Source organism: Triticum dicoccoides, chromosome 4A (genome assembly GCF_002162155.2).
Source record: "Triticum dicoccoides isolate Atlit2015 ecotype Zavitan chromosome 4A, WEW_v2.0, whole genome shotgun sequence".
In the NCBI taxonomy this organism is placed as follows: domain Eukaryota; kingdom Viridiplantae; phylum Streptophyta; class Magnoliopsida; order Poales; family Poaceae; genus Triticum; species Triticum dicoccoides.
In genome coordinates this window covers 544,361,658-544,369,012 of record NC_041386.1, presented here as the reverse complement: position 1 = coordinate 544,369,012, position 7,355 = coordinate 544,361,658, and positions in this window count along the sequence as shown.

The window sequence follows — 7,355 nt, the reverse complement described above, 5'->3', positions numbered from 1 at the left end:
GCAAAGATTGGCTAAGGACAAGGTGACGATGCGCGTTGGAAATGGTCCCAAAGTTGATGTGATCGCCGTCGGCACGCTACCTCTACATCTACCTTCGGGGTTAGTTTTAGACCTGAATAATTGTTATTTGGTGCCAGCGTTAAGCATGAACATTATATCTGGATCTTGTTTGATGCGAGACGGTTATTAATTTAAATTAGAGAATAATGGTTGTTATATTTATATGAGTAATATCTTTTATGGTCATGCACCCTTGATGAATGGTCTACTTATTGGTGTAAAGCGCATGAAGAAACTCCTTGCTGATGGACTTTTGGAATCACTTGATGCTTGCGAACCATGCCTCATGGGCAAGATGACTAAGACTCTGTTCTCTGGAACAATGGAACGAGCAACAGACTTATTGGAAATAATACATACTGATGTATGCGGTCCGATGAGTGTTGATGCTCGTGGCGGGTATCGTTATTTTTCTGACCTTCACAAATGATTTGAGCAGCTATGGGTATATCTACTTGATGAAACATAAGTCTGAAACATTTGAAAAGTTCAAAGAATTTCAGAGTGAAGTGGAAAATCATCGTAACAAGAAAATAAAGTTTCTACGATATGATCGTGGAGGAGAATATTTGAGTTACGAGTTTGGTCTTCATTTGAAACAATGCGGAATAGTTTCACAACTCACGCCACCTGGAACACCACAGCGTAATGGTGTGTCCGAACGTCGTAACCGCACTTTATTAGGTATGGTGCGATCTATGATGTCTCTTACTGATTTACCGCTATCGTTTTTGGGTTATGCTTTAGAGACGGCTGCATTCACATTAAATAGGGCACCATCGAAATATGTTGAGACGACACCTTATGAACTGTGGTTTGGCAGGAAACCCAAGTTGTCATTTCTTAAAGTTTGGGGTTGCGATGCTTATGTGAAAAAGCTTCAACCTGATAAGCTCGAACCCAAATCAAAGAAATATGTCTTCATAGGATACCCAAAAGAGACTGTTGGGTACACCTTCTATCACAGATCCGAAGGCAAGATATTCATTGCTAAGAATGGATCCTTTCTAGAGAAGGAGTTTCTCTCGAAAGAAGTGAGTGGGAGGAAAGTAGAACTTGATGAGGTAATTATACCTGCTCCCTTATTGGAAAGTAGTCCATCACAGAAATTAGTTCCAGTGATTCCTACACCAATTAGTGAGGAAGCTAATGATGATGATCATGAAACTTCTGATCAAGTTACTACCGAACCTCGTAGGTCAACCAGGGTTAGATCCGCCCTAGAGTGGTACGGTAATCCTGTTCTGGAGGTCATGTTACTTGACCATGATGAACCTATGAACTATGAGGAAGCGATGATGAGCCCAGATTCCGCAAAATGGCTTGAGGCCATGAAATCTGAGATGGGATCCATGTATGAGAACAAAGTGTGGACTTTGGTTGACTTGCCCGATGATCGGCAAGCCATAGATAATAAATGGATCTTCAAGAAGACGACTGACGCTGACGGTAATGTTACTGTCTACAAAGCTCGACTTGTTACGAAAGGTTTTCGACAAGTTCAAGGAGTTGACTACGATGAGACTTTCTCACCCGTAGCGATGCTTAACTCCGTCTGAATCATGTTAGCAATTGCCGCATTTTATGATTATGAAATTTGGCAAATGGATGTCAAAACTGCATTCCTTAATGGATATCTTAAAGAAGAGTTGTATATGATGCAACCAGAAGGTTTTGTCGATCCAAAAGGTGCTAACAAAGTGTGTAAGCTCTAGCGATCCATTTATGGACTGGTGCAAGCATCTCGGAGTTGGAATATATGCTTTAATAATGTGATCAAAGCACATGGTTTTATACAGACTTTTGGAGAAGCCTGTATTTACAAGAAAGTGAGTCGGAGCTCTGTAACATTTCCGATATTATATGTGGATGACATACTGTTGATCGGAAATGATACTGAATTTCTGAATAGCATAAAAGGATACTTGAATAAGAATTTTTCAATGAAAGACCTGGGTGAAGCTGCTTATATATTGGGCATCAAGATCTATAGATATAGATCAAGACGCTTAATTGGACTTTCACAAAACACATACCTTGATAAAGTTTTGAAGAAGTTCAAAATGGATCAAGCAAAGAAAGGGTTCTTGCCTGTTTTACAAGGTGTGAAGTTGAGTCAGACTCAATGCCCGACCACTGCAGAAGATAGAGAGAAAATGAAAGTCATTCCTTATGCTTCAGCCATAGGTTCTATCATGTATACAATGCTGTGTACCAGACCTGATGTGTGCCTTGCTATTAGTTTAGTAGGGAGGTACCAAAGTAATCCAGGAGTGGATCACTGGACAGTGGTCAAGAACATCCTGAAATACCTGAAAAGGACTAAGGATATGTTTCTCGTTTATGGAGGTGACAAAGGCTCGTCGTAAACGGTTACGTCGATGCAATCTTTGACACTGATCCGGATGACTCTAAGAAACAAACTGGATATGTATTTTTATTGAATGGTGGAGTTGTCAGTTGGTGCAGTTCTAAGCAAAGCGTCGTGGCGGGATCTACGTGAGAAGCGGAATACATAACTACTTCGGAAGCAGCAAATGAAGGAGTCTGGATGAAGGAGTTCATATCCGATCTAGGTGTCATACCTAGTGCATCGGGTCAAATGAAAATCTTTTGTGACAATACTGGTGCAATTGCCTTAGCAAAGGAATCCAGATTTCACAAGAGAACCAAGCACATCAAGAGACGCTTCAATTCCATCATCAAGTCAAGGAGGGGGACATAGAGATTTGCAAGATACATACTGATATGAATGTTGCAGACCCGTTGACTAAGCCTCTCTCACGAGCAAACATGATCAGCACCAAGACTCCATGGGTGTTAGAATCATTACTGTGTAATCTAGATTATTGACTCTAGTGCAAGTGGGAGACTGAAGGAAATATGCCCTAGAGGCAATAATAAAGTTGTTATTTATATTTCCTTATATCATGATAAATGTTTATTATTCATGCTAGAATTGTATTAACCGGAAACTTAGTACTGAAGGAAATATTTCCTAGAGGCAACAATAAAGTTCTTATTTATATTTCCTTATATCATGACAAATGTTTATTATTCATGCTAGAATTGTATTAACCGGAAACTTAGTACATGTGTGAATACATAGACAAACAGAGGGTCACTAGTATGCCTCTACTTGACTAGCTCGTTAATCAAAGATGGTTAAGTTTCCTAACCATAGACATGAGTTGTCATTTGATGAACGGGATCATATCATTGGAGAATGATGTGATTTACTTGACCCATCCGTTAGCTTAGCACTATGATCGTTTAGTTTATTGCTATTGCTTTCTTCATGACTTATACATGTCTCTATGACTATGGGATTATGCAACTCCCGAATACCGAAGGAACACTTAGTGTGCTATCAAACATCACAACGTAACTGGGTGATTATAAAGATGCTCTACAGGTGTCTCCGATGGTGTTTGTTGAGTTGGCATAGATCAAGATTAGGATTTGTCACTCCAATTGTCGGAGAGGTATCTCTGGGCCCTCTCGGTAATGCACATCACTATAAGCCTTGCAAGCAATGTGACTAATGAGTTAGTTGCAGGATGATGCATTACGGAACGAGTAAAGAGACTTTTCAGTAACGAGATTGAACTAGGTATTGAGATACCGACGATCGAATCTTGGGCAAGTAACATACCGATAACAAAAGGAACAACGTATGTTGTTATGCGGTTTGAAGGATAAAGATCTTCGTAGAATATGTAGGAACCAATATGAGCATCCAGGTTCTGCTATTGGTTATTGACCGGAAATGAGTCTCGGTCATGTCTACATAGTTCTCGAACCCGTAGGGTCCGCACACTTAACGTTCGATGATGATCGGTATTATGAGTTGATGTGTTTTGATGTACCGAAGGTAGTTCGGAGTCCCGGATGTGATCACGGAAATGAGGAGGAGTCTCGAAATGGTTGAGACATAAAGATTGATATATTGGAAGGCGATGTTTGGACACCGTAATGGTTTTGGATAAGTTCGGGCAATTACCGGAGTACCGGGGGGTTACCGGAACCCCCTGGGGAGTCAATGGGCCTTAATGGGCCATAGTGGGAGAGAGGGTGAGGCGGCCAAGTGGGGGACACCCCCCAAGCCCAATCCTAATTGGGGAGGGGGCGGGCCCCCTTTCCTTCTCTCCTTCTCCTTCTTCCTTCTTCTCCTACTCCAACTAGGGAAAGGGGGGAAACCTACTCCTACTAGGAGTAGGAATCCCCCTTGGGGCGCACCATAGAGAGGGCCGGCCCTCCCCTTCTCCACTCCTTTATATACGGGGGAAGGGGGTACCCCATAGACACACAAGTTGACAGTTGTCTTAGCCGTGTGTGGTGCCCCCTTCCACAGATTTCCACCTCGGTCATATCGTTGTAGTGCTTAGGCAAAGCCCTGCATCGGTAACTTCATCATCAATGTCATCACGCCATCGTGCTGACGAAACTCTCCCTTGGCCTCAACTGGATCAAGAGTGCGAGGGACGTCACTGAGCTGAACGTGTGCAGATCGCGAAGGTGTCGTGTGTTCGGTACTTGATCGGTTGGATCACGAAGACGTTCAACTACATCAACTGCGTTACTTAACGCTTCCGCTTTCGTTCTACGAGGGTACGTGGACACACTCTCCCCTCTCGTTGGTATGTATCTCCTAGATAGATCTTGCGTGATCGTAGGATTTTTTTTGAAATATTGCATTCCCCAACAAGTACGTGTGTGAATACATAGACAAACAGAGTGTCACTAGTATGCCTCTACATTGACTAGCTCCTTAATCAAAGATGGTTAAGTTTCCAAACCATAGACATGAGTTGTCATTTGATTAACGGTATCACATCATTAGAGAATGATGTGATTGACTTGACCCATCCGTTAGCTTAGCACGATGATCGTTTAGTTTGTTGCTATTGCTTTCTTCATGACTTATACATGTTCCTATGACTATGAGATTATGCAACTCCCGAATACCGGAGGAACACTTAGTGTGCTATCAAATGTCACAACGTAACTGGGTGATTATAAAGATGCTCTACGGGTGTCTCCGATGGTGTTTGTTGAGTTGGCATAGATCGACATTAGGATTTGTCACTCCGATTGTCGAAGAGGTATCTCTGGGTCCTCTCGTTAATGCACATCACTATAAGCCTTGCAAGCAACGTGACTAATGAGTTAGTTGCGGGATGATGCATTACGGAACGAGTAAAGAGACTTGCCGGTAACGAGATTGAACTAGGTATTGAGATACCGGCTATCGAATCTCGGGCAAGTAACATACCGATGAGAAAGGGAACAACATATGTTTTTATGCGGTTTAACTGATAAAGATCTTCGTAGAATATGTAGGAACCAATATGAGCATCCAGGTTCCGCTATTGGTTATTGACCGGAGATGAGGCTCAGTCATGTGTACATAGTTCTCGAACCTGTAGGGTCCGCACGCTTAACGTTCGATGACGATCGGTATTATGAGTTTATGTGTTTTGATGTACCGAAGGTAGTTCAGTGTCCCGGATGTGATCACGGACATGACGAGGAGTCTCGAAATGGTCGAGACATAAATATTGATATATTGGATGATGTTATTCAAATAATGGATGAGTTCCGGGGTCACCGGATAAATATCGGAGTGTCGGGGGTTATAGAAAACCCCGGGGGGAACTAATGGGCCAACATGGGCCTAGCGTGAGAGAGAGGAGAGGGCCCTAGGGCTGCCACCCCCCCTTGAGGAGTCCAAACTAGACTAGGAGGGGGCGGCGCCCCCTCCCTTTCCTTCTCCCTCTCTCCCTCTCCTTCCTTCCCCCTCTCTTCCCTTGTTCGAAACCTACTTGGAGGCACGCCCCATGAGGCCCGCCGGCCTCCCCCCTTGCTCCTTTATATACGGGGGCAGGGGGCACCCTAGAACACACAAGTTTATAGTTGTCTTAGCCGTGTGCGGTGCCCCCTACAAAGATTTCCACCTCGGTCATATCGTTGTAGTGCTTAGGCCAAGCCCTGCATCGGTAACTTCATCATCACCGTCATCACGCCGTCGTGCTGACGAAACTCTCCCTCGGCCTCAACTAGATCAAGAGTACGAGGGACGTCACCGAGTTGAACATGTGCAGACCGCGGAGATGCCGTGCGTTCGATACTTGATGGTTGGATCGCGAAGACGTTCGACTACATCAACAACGTTACTTAACACTTCTGTTTTCGGTCTGTGAGGGTACGTGGACACATTCTCCCCTCTCGTTGCTATGCATCTCCCCGCTTTTGAAATATTGTGTTCCCCAACAGAGTCTAGTAATCTTGTCCTAGTTTTTCTACCGGTTGTGCTTATGAGTTTTTATTTATCTTTTTGCACCATTTGCGAGCTGTAATGAACCTAAGACTTTGTTTTGCTTCAAACTTGATAATAATATGGCTGCATGTATCTTTCAGATGCAGAGGCCAGGGTGAACCTCCTTTTCCAAAAAAATTAGATGCTTAAAATCAACTAAAACTAATGAAAAAAATAAATATAAGAGTGATCTGAGTTTACGTTTTTAAATATTAGAAGAATGCATGCGTGTTGCAACATGATATAAATATTCTAATACTTTAGATTGTGATTTACCTTATATTTTGGTGAGAAGTTTGGTAATGTAATTGGTTCAGAAGGTAAGTTAATTAAGTTAATTAACTATCATACCGGGAAGGTGGGACGAATGGGTGGTCGAAAGAAAGTGAAATGGAACCTTAGATTCTTTTTAAGTAAACTAGAAGAATGCCCGTGTGTTGCAACGGAATATAAATATTCTAGTATGTTAGCCTGTGATCTGTCTATCAATAATAATGTGATTGTGTAAACAAATGTTCATCAATTCTGATCGTGAATTATCTTATATTTTGATTAGAAGTTCGATAAGTAAATTAAAGTGAAATTATACACACAAAAAGTAGAATTGGTTCAGAAGGTAAGTAAATTAAGATGATTGATTATCATATACATGGAAGGTTGGACGAAGGGCTGGTGGGAAGAAAGGTAAAATTGAAACCTTACGTTCTTTTTTAAGTAGCAGAGATAGAACAATGCCCATGCATTGCAACGGGATATAAATATTCTAGTACGTTAGTGATGAACCACAAGTATAGGGGATCTATCATAGTCCTTTCGATAAGTAAGAGTGTTGAACCCAACGAGGAGCAGAAGGAAATGATAAGCAGTTTTCAGTAAGGTATTCTCTGCAAGTACTGAAATAAGTGGTAACAGATAGTTTTGTGATAAGATAATTTGCAACGAGCAACAAGTAACAAAAGTAAATAAAATGCAGCAA